Source organism: Peromyscus eremicus, chromosome 19 (genome assembly GCF_949786415.1).
Source record: "Peromyscus eremicus chromosome 19, PerEre_H2_v1, whole genome shotgun sequence".
Classification (NCBI taxonomy): Eukaryota; Metazoa; Chordata; class Mammalia; order Rodentia; family Cricetidae; genus Peromyscus; species Peromyscus eremicus.
The window spans coordinates 58,329,401-58,341,910 of NC_081435.1; the positions used below are offsets into that span (position 1 = coordinate 58,329,401).

Genomic DNA, 12,510 nt, shown 5'->3' on the forward strand with positions numbered 1-12,510 from the left:
TAGAGGCAAGATAATAATTTTGGGTGGGTGAGATGGCTAAGCAGTTAAGGGCCCTTGCTGCCAGGTCTGATGATGTTGAGTTCCGTTCCCGGACCCATGTGAAGGGGGAAGGAGAGGGAGCACATGTGCATGCGTGTGTGCACACACACGGAGAGGGAGGAGAGAAAATAACTATTAAAAATTTAAAACAAGATAATTTTGAAAATTTAGCTGGAGATCTGGAGTGAGCTACATTAGTTGTGAATGCAGAGCATATTTAGGGAACTCAGGAAGCTTGCTTCTGTTAAATTCTACATTAAACTGAATTCTTTATGTTTCTGTTTTTAATACTGTAATATAAATGTCTTAGTAATGAAGCTACAAAACAAAATACAAACACTCTGATGTTAACATGCCCTACGATATATTTTGCAAGTTGCTTACAATAAATATTGTAAGGAACAAGTCTTATCTGAGTTTAACTTCATAGCACTGCCACTACCTTGGAAGGACATAGTTCTTTCACTGCCTTTCTGTGGGACTTTGGAAAATAAAAGCATCCTGTTTCTTTGGGAGAGGTCAGTTCTGTGTCAGATCTGCTGTCTTTGATTCCACATGAATTATCTTGGGCAGTGGGAGTAGTTAGTATGTTAATGTGATTGCAGGCACTGACTTGGATAATGTATGGCTGTATCCTAGATTCTCAGATACATGGAGAAGATACTTGTTTCCGTTATTCTCACAAAATAATAAAAAGTACAATTTATACCTCAGTAGTGTAACTTGGGGGCAATATCTATAGAGTTTAAAGAAACTTGTAAGGTAGTGGATGGTTTGCACTTTGGTTTAGACTTAGTATGCAGTGTGGAGACTGGACTGGAAAAGGGTGAAGCTGAAAGTAGGCAAGCTAATTGGGCTTTTCGAGTCCAGAAAAATAATGGGCCTAAATTAATACCTTGACAGGAGGTATAGAAAGAGAAGAATCAAGAGAAATAAGTAGCTTTAAGGGCTCGCTGGTCACAGGGAGAGAGACTTGATGCTTTCTAAAATTGTGGCTTTGGTCACTGCTGTAGTTTGGTTATAGTTTGTCTCCTAGAGGTCCTTATCTAGAGACTTGGCCCTCTACTGTGATTTCGAGGTGGACAAACTGTTGGCAGGGTGGCCTAGTGGAGAGTGTAAGTAATAGGGTCCCACTTTTATAATGAATTAATGCCAGCTTGGTGGAGCAGTGTGGGTTTCATAGGCACAGCAGTGGATTGTTATCAAAAGGTCAAGCCTAGCCCTTCTCTGTTCTCTTGCTTCTCTGTTTGCACACATGCCCCTTGTGCTTGTAGACTGCTACTGTGATTTGTTGCAGTGGCCAGAGGCCTCTCACCAGGATGCTGGCACCAGGCCTTGGGCTCTCCAGGAAACAGGATTGTGAGCTCGATGAACCCTTTTTAAGTTGCCTTAGCCCAGGGTATTTTGATTAGCAGCAAAAAGTAGAGTAAGTCAGCCATGTCCAGGTGTGTGTGAAGTTGTCCGTGAGGTGGTAGGTGGTAAGGGGAGAGCCTGTGGGTTGGGGTGAAGCTGGTGGAGTTACAGCAATTGTGTTTCTTAGGTTTCCAAAAGGGGCGCATGTGGGTTCTCATGATTTTTCAAGGATTCCTGCCCTAGTGATTTGTCACTTGTGTCCAGTGTAGAGACAAGTAGGATGGGTACTTTTTCACACTGCAGAATGCAGATGAGATGAATAAGAAATCCTGTGGAAAACTGAAAAGGACTTTCTCAAAGGTAAGAGCAAAGTCAAGAAAATGTGTTACAGAAGCATAGAAAATGCTTTTGTTAATGCCATGGAGAAATCAAGGAGAGTGAAGACTACATCAGAATTGGAATGGAACTGTTGACCTTTATGTAGCCAATTCCCAGGGATTGAAAGGCCAAGAAAGGGTGTTATGCCTGGTCTTTGAAAGTTTTATAATTTGGATTTATTATTAGGTGAAATAATGTGGGGAAATGGTGAAAGGATACCCAGTGAGAAACATTTCCCTCCTGCTTTTGTGTTTCAGCTCCACAACTCTGTTCTCCTCCCTGCAGGACAGGATTAGGATTTTTTTTTCTTCCTTTTTGTAAGTTCATTTAGGTCATATGCAATCATAAACATACTGTATTTGCATATTATATGTTCATGTTTTAACTTCCCTATAAAATGATTAGAACGTCTTTCTCTAAATATTGAAAGACAACTTGGAAGGAACCAGAATGAGGATGCAGGATTGTAACTTGAGGGTGCATGTCTCAGAAACTTCTAGGATCCTTCCAATTGTGTGCTGTACTTTGCGGGGGTGGGTGGGGGTAGGGGTGGGGGTGGGTGGGGTGTGTGTGTTTCTTCTACAGAAAGTTTATCTCCATCAGAAACTCAAAGGGATCTATACCTGAAAAACTTAACCATTTTTTTTTCTAAAGCAGAAAGGAGAGCCAAGGTGTGAGGGAAAAGAGGGGCCAGGCTATTTGGTATAGCTCAGAACAGCTGTTTGCCTGATTGTGGACTTCCCAGTTACTGAGTAAATGAGTAGGGGTTCTGTGGTCAATTCATCATCATGACAGTGCTTTGTATGGGCTATTGTAAGAACTACCCCTTAGCTTCAACCTTCCCAGGATTTCCACCTCAATAGAACGCAAAGAGAATATATCTCTTGACCTATAAGAGAAAGTGACTGGAGTCTTTCCCTAAGATCCCTGCATTCTGTGTGTGTATTTCTTGCTGGTTGGAGTATTTTTCAGTTGCCTGTAGGTGTACTTGGGTAGAGAGGGAGTGGATACTCCACGGGTGATAGAATTAGTAAGACATGGAAGTCTTTTCAAGGAGTTACTAGTGTTTATATTAAGTGTGGGTCTATATTGTATATGGAGTGCTATTAATTTGATATGAAATGGAGAAAAGTGGAAGTGAGGAAACAATTTTGTCTGGTAAGGAATGGCCAAGACTTAGGAGATGTGTGGTGCTGAACATAATGGAGTTATTATTGGGATTCGCTAGCAAATTGGATGTAGAGAAGGACAGAAGACTTGAGGTGAGCCCTTGTATTTTAGATGGAGGGGGTGGATTGGTTTGCTGTTTACTTAGATCACCTTAGGTGAAGATTGAATAAGGATGGCTAGAAGTGAACTGATGATGCCAGTTGGAGGTTCCTGGAATACTCAGATGCTGATGCCCTGTGCAGTGGGTACACTGAACTAGAACAGAGGTCAGCCAGAAAGTCATTGGCACATGTAATTTTCCAAGTAATGAGAGTGGTGGGTCCCAGACACAGGCAGAGATACAGGATCAGCCTTGAGAAGCTCCAGAGTTTGGCTAAGGCAGACGGAATCAGCAAAAATGGGTCTAGAAAAAGATGACTAATTAGGTAGGGCAAATGAGAGAAGTACATTCCAAAAAAATAGAATTGCTGCTGTTGAAGGATTGACCAGAGGAGGACAAAGTTTTATTGATTTGACATTTTAATTACTTTTCTGTTTTGAGACCAGGTCTCTACATAACCTTCAGTGCCCAGGGTCTCACTATGTAGACCAGGCTGGCCTTGAACTCACAGAGATCCATTGAGGTTAAAGGTAGCATGCATCACTTTGCCAAGCTTTAGTTAGCTTCAGAACATTAGGTTTTGTGAGAACAGAAGCCAGATTGGATAAAATTTGTCAGCAAGGACAGTTATTTCAGTAAATGTTATTAGGTAAGAGGGAGAATCACTAGATGAGAGATGAAAGAGACACCACTTTGGTTGAGCTGTCTCATTTTAAAGATTGGAATGGTTAAAAATATGGCTTATGAAAGAGTAGAAATTGTGGAGATCAGAAAAGGGAAATGTGTTTGCAGATGACAAAACCATGGAACTGTACTAGTTAAGGAAGAATGTGGAAGGCACAGGAAACTAAGAAAATAGAGAGTCAATTGATGGAGATTTGGGGGTCAGAAAAGGCAGAAAGCAGTCCTTAGACTTGAGCTGCAGACTGGAAGTAGAGAATTGAGACTCAAATGCATCACTGAGATGTGGAGCTAGAGTTGCTGTTTTTCGACAAGCCTATAACTAATGTCAGATAGGTGAGGTCTGGCAGGGGAAGGTCAAGGACTCGGTTTTGGGTGAGTTACTCATGGATGGAGGTCGTTAGAAATGAGAACAGGCCGGGCGGTGGTGGTGCATGCCTTTAATCCCAGCACTCGGGAGGCAGAGCCAGGCAGATCTCTGTGAGTTCGAGGCCAGCCTGGGCTACCAAGTGAGTTCCAGGAAAGGCGCAAAGCTACACAGAGAAACCCTGTCTCAAAAAACCAAAAACCAAAAAAAAAAAAAAAAGAAATGAGAACAGAATTTGGGATGAAAAAGACAAAGCATAATGACCTGAAAAAGAAAAACGGGTAAAGCCAGATGCCATGGGCTCTGTAGAAGCTGGTTCCTTTGAAGGCAAAACATCAAGAAATGGTTAGAAAGTAGTAGGGAGAGCAGAAAGCTCCTTCCTGGTCCTCAATACACCGAAGGGCTGGGAAAGGACTGTCGATGGCTCAGAGGGTGAGCGCTTGCTGTGCGAGCTTAGTGACCTGAGTTCAGCCTCTACCTTACACAAAGATGACAGGAGAGAAGCTGTCTTCTGACCTCCACTCACGTGCCCTGTCCAAGCACACCCCCATAATAATAACACAAATAATTAAAAAGTTAAATGAGCTTGCTGTGCGGCTCAATGATAGAACGAGTCCAGGGATTGTTTCTTTTACATTTTAAACTGGAACCCATAATACTCCTTTTCATAAGAATTTTAATACAGATCTTACAGCTTACATTTAATTATAACGTTTTCCTTTAGAACTTTTAAGTTCAAAACAGAAAACAAGACTACTCAGGCTAGGGCTCTGTAGTGTAGGGCCAAATGTGTGTTGGCATTTTGCCTCTAATTAGCTTATTGGATGGAATTTTCAAAGTCTGGGCAAGCATGATTCTCAACTTGGAAATAGTGTAGAGAAAGTCTCAGGAGATGATACTTGAGTGAGGTGGTACGTCATCCATTAAAATGCCAAGTGCTATGCAATGAGCTAAGTAATGCACAGGGGCCTGGGTGATATTTCAGGTTGAATGGTAAGAACAAATTTTTCTGCTGGTAATTTTCAGACTGAGTTCTGAGTGACAAGTGACCATTCTTTAAACAACAGCAACAACAACTTGAGAGAAAAGTATTCTATGCAGAGGAAAGAGCCAGTGCAAACTCTAGGGAAAGATGCACCCAGTATGTGAGGACAGAAAGAAGGTCAAGGTGCTGGAGTTGAGTGAGTGCAGAGTGGTACCCAGCTGAGAACAAAGCAGTAGTCTACTCAGTCTATCAGGGCTCTATACTGCACAGGGAAATGGTGCAGTGCACTGTTGGAAGGTCCTTGTGGGAAGTCATAGGCTGGTTGTAGTCACCTGTGGAGAACATATTGTAGAAGAGTAGAAATAGAAGCCAGGGTCTCTATTAGGAGCTGTTAAGACTATTGCGCTTGTCCAGACAGAGGTGATGATGACTTAGGCAGTTTAATGAATAAAAGAGAAAAAACGAGGTAGCAAAGGAAAGTGGTCAGTTAGTATTCTCTTGTCCAAAGAATTTATGGTTTTCTGTTATGTACAGAAATATCCTTAACAAATGGGTAAAGGATATTTATCCTAATGAATGAAGTTAATTATTGTTAGTAGCATTCCATATTTATGGCTAAGTTGAGTTGTGTATTTAGAAATTTGGGTAGATAAATATTGTTAGGAATTAAAAAAAAAAACCCAAATTGTAGGCTTGCTGATGAGGGTAATATGTTCAGTATATTGTTACGTTTATCCAACTTTTCAGGATTCACATGTTTCCCACTGTGATAGAAACTTCTGACAAGGCCTGGGCTTGGCTTTCAAATGAATAATGGAGGCACATTTGAGGATGTGGTTGTGTGTGCCATGGCATTCACATGATTTTATTTGGATACTCAGTTTTGCTAATAATTTCATTAAAATTTGCAGGTCTTAGCCCAATTTTGTAGACCTAGAATCTGAGGTCATTGTGTCATACAGAAAAGCATTTGTGTTATTGTTTCCACAGTTCCCCCAAGGACACAGACACATGGCAAACAATGTTACATTCCCAGGAGCTGGAGTTATGGGTAGTTGTGAACTGTCTGAACTTGGGTCCTGCAAGAGCAGTAAATGCTCTTAATTGCTGAGCCATATGTACATCCCTATTTTGTGTGTGTGTGTGTGTGTGAGAGAGAGAGTTTATGTGTATCACATGTATGCAAGAACCCCTAGAGGTCGGAAGAGAGCATTGGATTCCCTGGAACTGGAGTTACAAGTGGTTGTGAGTCACTGGGTGGATGGTGGCAACTGACCCTGGGTTCTGCAAAAGTGACGTGTGCTTAGCCACAGAGCCATCTTTACAGACCCTCTGTCTACTCTTAATAAGCTGTGATGGGGTGCTAGACAGTTTGCGTTGTTGGTGTTTGATTTTGTGGAAATTGCTACTTGAGGATAATCTTGATTTCACTCAGGCACACCCAAGATATAGCTGTCCTGGAAAAACTTAGAAGGTTGGTTACATTTATAAATTTTGATAGCATGGCAAGTATCTTAATGCAAAAAAGCTGCTATTTATTCATTTTTTTTTTGCCAAGACAATTACAAATGATTTTAGTGATTGTCCTTATCTCCCTGTCTTCCAGAATGTAAGAATGTAAGCTCTAAGGCAGGGACTTTTTTAAAAATGACATTTTCAGCTTCTGGTTAGTACCTACTCCATAGGCACACAGTCTGTTTTTCAGTGCTTCCCAATTGGGATATAAATATCTCTCTGGAACATGTGTATTAAAGGCTGCAGATTTAAAATGGTGTGTGAATGACACTTTACAATGTCAGCTGTATATGAACACTGGGTAAGTAGAGCAAAAATTTTCACCCTATGACAAGGTGAATTTTTAAAAGTGAAAAATTAACTATTGGAAAGTAAAACCTCTATGCTTTAGTTATAGAATCTGTACAGTGTTGAACTATCTTTCATATAGCTCTTCTCAAAACCTGACTGACAAGGTTTAAGAGAACCTCCTGCTCTTGCAGAAGACCAGGGTTCAGTTCCCAGCACCTACAAGGTGGCTCAGAGTTGCTTGTAACTGTGGTTCCAGGAAACCTGATAACTCTATTTAGGTCTCTGCAGACACTACACCCACGTGCTGCACATACGTATATGCAGGTAAACACACTTGCACACACAAAGTAAAAATAGATTTTTGATGATAATAAATCTAGCCAAAGAAGGTGATCGAGTTTAAGTCACTGTTCTATGTGATATGTAAATTTTACATGGATATCTGTTTAAGACATACGGTGTTGGATGTCAAACCCAGGGCTTTATTCATGCTATGTAAGCACTTTCCTGCTGAGTCACATCCACACTGTACACTGATGATTTGAAAGGAACCATTTCAGCATTTCTTTGAAGTTCTACACACTGTGTATGCTTCAGCAGATCTATAAAGATACCGTGATGTGTTTTCTCCACATTCTCCTTTCTCACCAGCCTTTCCTCTAGAGACAAGCATACTTCTCCCTTGTTTGCGGTACTAAGTGGTGTGTTTTCAATAGAGGGGCGGTTGGAAATACTGGGTTGAGAAATGAATCACTTGATTACTTCTTCCACAGATAAAATTCTGTGCTTTTAACAAAATGTAGGGAACTTCATGTATCTACCGATTATTACAGTTTTTTTCTTTCTTTTTTTTTTTTTTGATGGCTCACTGTGATATTTTAACAAACTCTTCAAAGCAATTCAAGGTCTGAGTCACATAAGATGAACTCATTCTGCCCATTTATGTGACTAGGACTTTTCAGTGCCACCTCATTTATTAAAATAAGAGTAAGAACAGAACTGATGCAATTGGTAATACTTATCTAAGAACATGAAGCTATTTTATAATTCTTCAGTCAGGCATTTGGGGGGGGGGTGAGGCAGGAATTGGGAGGCCAGCCTAGGCAATATAGCAGAACTCCATTTTAAAAACAAGAGGAACAGATGACCCCACCCCTTTCTTTTGAACTGTGTTTCATATCTGAAGTTACCATTTATGTTTTGTAATTGTGTTAAAATTGTAATATACCATCTTTGGTAAAACAGGTTTTTTTTTTTAACATCATTGAGAGCTTTATATAATAACAGAAAGTGGAAAAAAGTCACTATCAGTATGGATAAAATACTGATTGTTTATTAATATTGATAATATTGATAAAATATTAATAAAGATTTTCAAGTCTGAAATTGGAGATAACTTTGGAAGTGGAACTCTTGATTCAGAAGGAATATATAAAATGTAGGCTGCTGAAGTGTTTGCTCATGTATAAAGGGTTGATAGCATTGTATCGGTTTGTTACAGTGTAACTAAGGACAACTGACAGTTGCATCTGTAATTATCGATATTAGGTAAAATGCAAACTAATGTCAGCTTCATGGTGTAGTGAGCTGCATATAACTTCGAAGTTCTGATGGGTAGGGATGCAAACACCTGGCAGATACTGGTTTATGAAATGTTCTTTGCCACTCATGTTCTATAACCCATGTGGGTCACTCAAGTGTTCCATGGATTGAGACCCCATTGTTCCATCCCCTCCCCAGTCACCTTTACTGTGTGGTTCTTAAGTCTTACATTACAGGCTTTTGTGGAAGGTCATTGAAAGTAAAACAAAAAAGAAACCTGCTTACTAATTATGTTATTGAATACCACAGTTATTTCTCTTGTAGATTTAAATGGGACATATTTTTAGAATTTTAAAGTTCGTGAGCTGGGCTGTTTACAATATTGCAGTGAATTTGCTGATTTAGTTTGTATAAAGGAGCTTCACTTTTTTATATTTAAAGAGACAATTTTGATTTTGTGAACAGCTATAATTGTGCTTCATGCCAAGGTGATTGTTTTTAACGCCCAAGCTTATGGCAGAGTGTCAGTGGTTTAGGACAACTCAGGTAACAGGTGGCCATGAATTAAGTGACTCTAGCAGTCCTTAGGGGAGGGTGGTAATATAGTTTACTGGTTCTGTGAGTTTCTGGAAAGCTGGTCAGTCTTCTTTGCAGATTGCCCAAGAGAATGTTTTAGAATACAAAATTACTTGTCAAATTTGTTAACCAGTTAAAAGGAAAAGAAAAAGTGTTCAAAAATGCTTTGAGTGAAATCAAGAGAAGAATGATGAGGTACATTCTTTAACATCTCTTACTCTGTGCAGTTGTCTTCGTAAGAATTAGGCTAGGGTTCTTTAAGACGGAAGGGAGTGAACCATCTCATTAGACAGGGGAACCTAACAATGTATCCTGAATATTTTAGCAAGCTCTTCTAATTTTTCTTTATTGATCCAAGAACATAAATATATAGAAACATCAACCTTAGCAGTTTTTTGTTGTTGTTGTTGTGTGTGTGTGTGTGTGTATGTGTGTGTGTATGTGTGTGTGTGTTTTGTTCTTTTGAGACAGGGTTTCTCTGTGTAGTACTGGCTGTCCTGGAACTCACTCTGTAGACCAGGCTGGCCTCAAACTCAGAGATCTATGTGCCCCTGCCTCCTGAGTGCTGGGATTAAAGGCATGTATTACCACTACCCTGTCAACCTTAGCATTTTCAACACTAGTAATTACAAATATTCAATACTTCCAGTCTTTGTGGATTTAAGATTCATAGTTTGTAATAGTGAAGTGTAGTCCTTGCTTCATCCTTTCTAGTGTGAGTCTCAGACTTAGATATGCTTGTATATACAAACAATAGTAATTACTTCTGATGCCATATTTGTTCTAGTACCAGCAAAGCATACTCTTCCTTATTAAAGAATGTAAATGTTAACTAAACAAGATACTGTTTAGTGACATAATTATTTGATAATCTTAATGACAGCAGTTGTCTTCCTTAAGAATTAGGTTGCCAGGCGGTGGTGGCGCACACCTTTAATCCCAGCACTTGGGAGACAGAGCCAGGCAGATCTCTCTGAGTTCGAGGTCAGCCTGGGCTACCAAGTGAGTTCCAGGAAAGGCACAAAGCTACACAGAGAAACCCTGTCTCAAAAAACCAAAAAAAAGAAAAAAAAAATTAGGTTAGGATTCTTGATCACTGAATATTGACGTTAGGCTGGATGACTTTGTTGTTTAGGGCCTCAAATGTTCTAAATGTTGTAAGCCAGAAATGCTTGATGCCTGTATGCATCCCAGAATTGCCGCAGGAGTTTTAACAAATGCACACTCCTAGTACCCATGAGAAAGCACCAAGCCTGTCCTCCGCTTGTAATCCCAGTGCTCGGGAGGCAGACAGGAGGACCCCTGGTTCTCTCTGGCCAGTTGGTCTAGCCAAATTGGTAAGCGTCAGGTTCAGTGAGACACCTTGACTATTAAAGTAAGGTGAAGAGAGGAAGATGCTTGACATCAACCTCTGGCCTCTGTGCATAAGCACATATGTGCCTGCATACTCGTGTATGTGCACAGACAAGCACATGTATACACACAGAAGCACTCACTTGAGCCTCTTTTAAAAATTATTCTGTATATGTATGCACATGTGCTCATGCGTATGTGTGTGGCCATTACTATTCCATGGCACGTGTGGGAATCAGAGGACAGTTTTGGGGATTAAATTCGTTCCTTCCATCATGGGGCTTCCAGGAATTGAACTCAAACGTCAAGTCTTGACTACAAGACTTTATCCACTGAGCCATCTTGCTTTCTCAAACTGCATAGTTTGTAAAGTTGGTGTCCTTGAGTGGTTATTTTGCACCCTGTCCCTTGAATTTGCACAGTGATGGATTATTAAGATAAATCTAAGTGCCAGAAACTAGTATTGTGAGAGTCATTTGAGGTAAATGTATCTCTTGAGGATAAGCACATCCATTGAGAGAAAATTAGGATAAAATAATTGCAAGAATGCACAGTACATACAGAAGAGGAATGTTGGTGGTGGGCAAAGGAGATGGGGAAAAGGGATATTTAATGGATTCAGATATTACTGAAGTTGTTGTCATAGCTGCCAGGCGATGCTTACTTGGTAGGCTTGCTGATATTTTATAAGCAGTGGCCACAGACTCCATACCTATATGGCCCATACAGTTAATGCAAATGTGAATTGTCCAGGAATGCCAGAGGACACCTTGTCCCTCTAGTGGGCAGCTGTGACTAATTAGTTGTACTTGCTACTCAACCAGGGTCAGTCGACCATTTCTCCATCTTTCAAGGTTTGAGAGAAGCTAGAAGAATGGATTTTATATATGGACTCTACACTTAATCTACTAAAGGCCCCTAAAAACTGACAGCACACAGGTACAGTTAGACTTGAACTACCTGCCACCAATCAATAATCTCTGTTGAGAGCAATCTTCTCCAAATGTGGGCATCAGCATCCTTCACCGTTGGAGACCTTATACTGATGCAAATTCCCTGGCTCCACTTCAGGCCTACTGGATCAGAAGCTCTGGGGATGAGGCTGTCATTCTCTTCTAACAGCTTGGGTGATTCAGATGTGTACTCAGATTTGAGACCCACTTTTTGGTAGTATGGAACTTGACATTACAGTTCTGTATGGAGACAGTGGTAAAGACAAAAGACCTCTAATAGAAATGTCAGGCATAGAGTGTTCTCAGCATATGACTTTTTACATGTTTTGTCAGAATCAAAATAACAATGATTTTTGTCCTGTTCTTTTTGTTATCATTCCATTGGGTATTGCAAATGAAGTTAACAACAGTTCTGCTTTACAGTTTGACCTCACTAAAACATGTCTGACATTTTATTTACCGGATGATTCAAATTTGAATAACATGTCATATGGCTTTTCAAAGCTTTGATTTTAAATCTTCCCCAAAGCATGAAATGTGACACATAACAGAAATAAGGAATGCCTGTCAGACTGAGTGCATGCTTGTCACAGGCAGCCTGAGCTGCAGAATCAGTTTCTAGTCAAGCCTGGGATAGATATAGTGAGATACTCTCAGCAAATAGAACAGGAATACAGGATGATTATTCCTTATACAAAATACTTGCCATCAGAAGTGTTATTTTCAGATTTTGAGATATTTCCCCATATGTAAGTGGGTAGGCCTCACTTGATGGTCAGACCCAAGTTGGTACATGCAGTTTATTGGTTTTCATATACATACACCTTATATGTGTACAGAAAGTGAGTTTATCCACTATTTCGGGAACCTTTGTTTGCACTCTGTTATATGAGATCATGTGTGAAATTTTCCATTTTTATCAGTGGTGCTCAAATTTCGATGTTTTAATTTAGGCATATCTCCTTATTTTATTGACATTTTCTAAAATGAATTCTGTTTACTGGAATCAGTAATTTAATGTGATTTTATGTTAGGTCTTGTCTCACTGCTAGTCAATCAAACCAAGTTTTAACGCTTATACATTTAATGCTAATATTTGTCCCTAGTCTTAGAATGTAGAAACAACTGTTATTCTGATTGCTATCTTAAAGTTTTTATTCCTTCACAGATATATTTATTTGAACGTCCTTAGTATGTCCTTAGTATT

The 12,510-nt window shown here is 39.9% G+C and overlaps 1 protein-coding gene across 1 annotated transcript in view; it reads left to right on the forward strand.

The window, feature by feature from the left end:
* Positions 1 to 12,510, forward strand: part of Mbd2 (methyl-CpG binding domain protein 2) — a 58,241-nt gene that overhangs the window by 14,848 nt on the left and 30,883 nt on the right. The window lies entirely within an intron of this gene.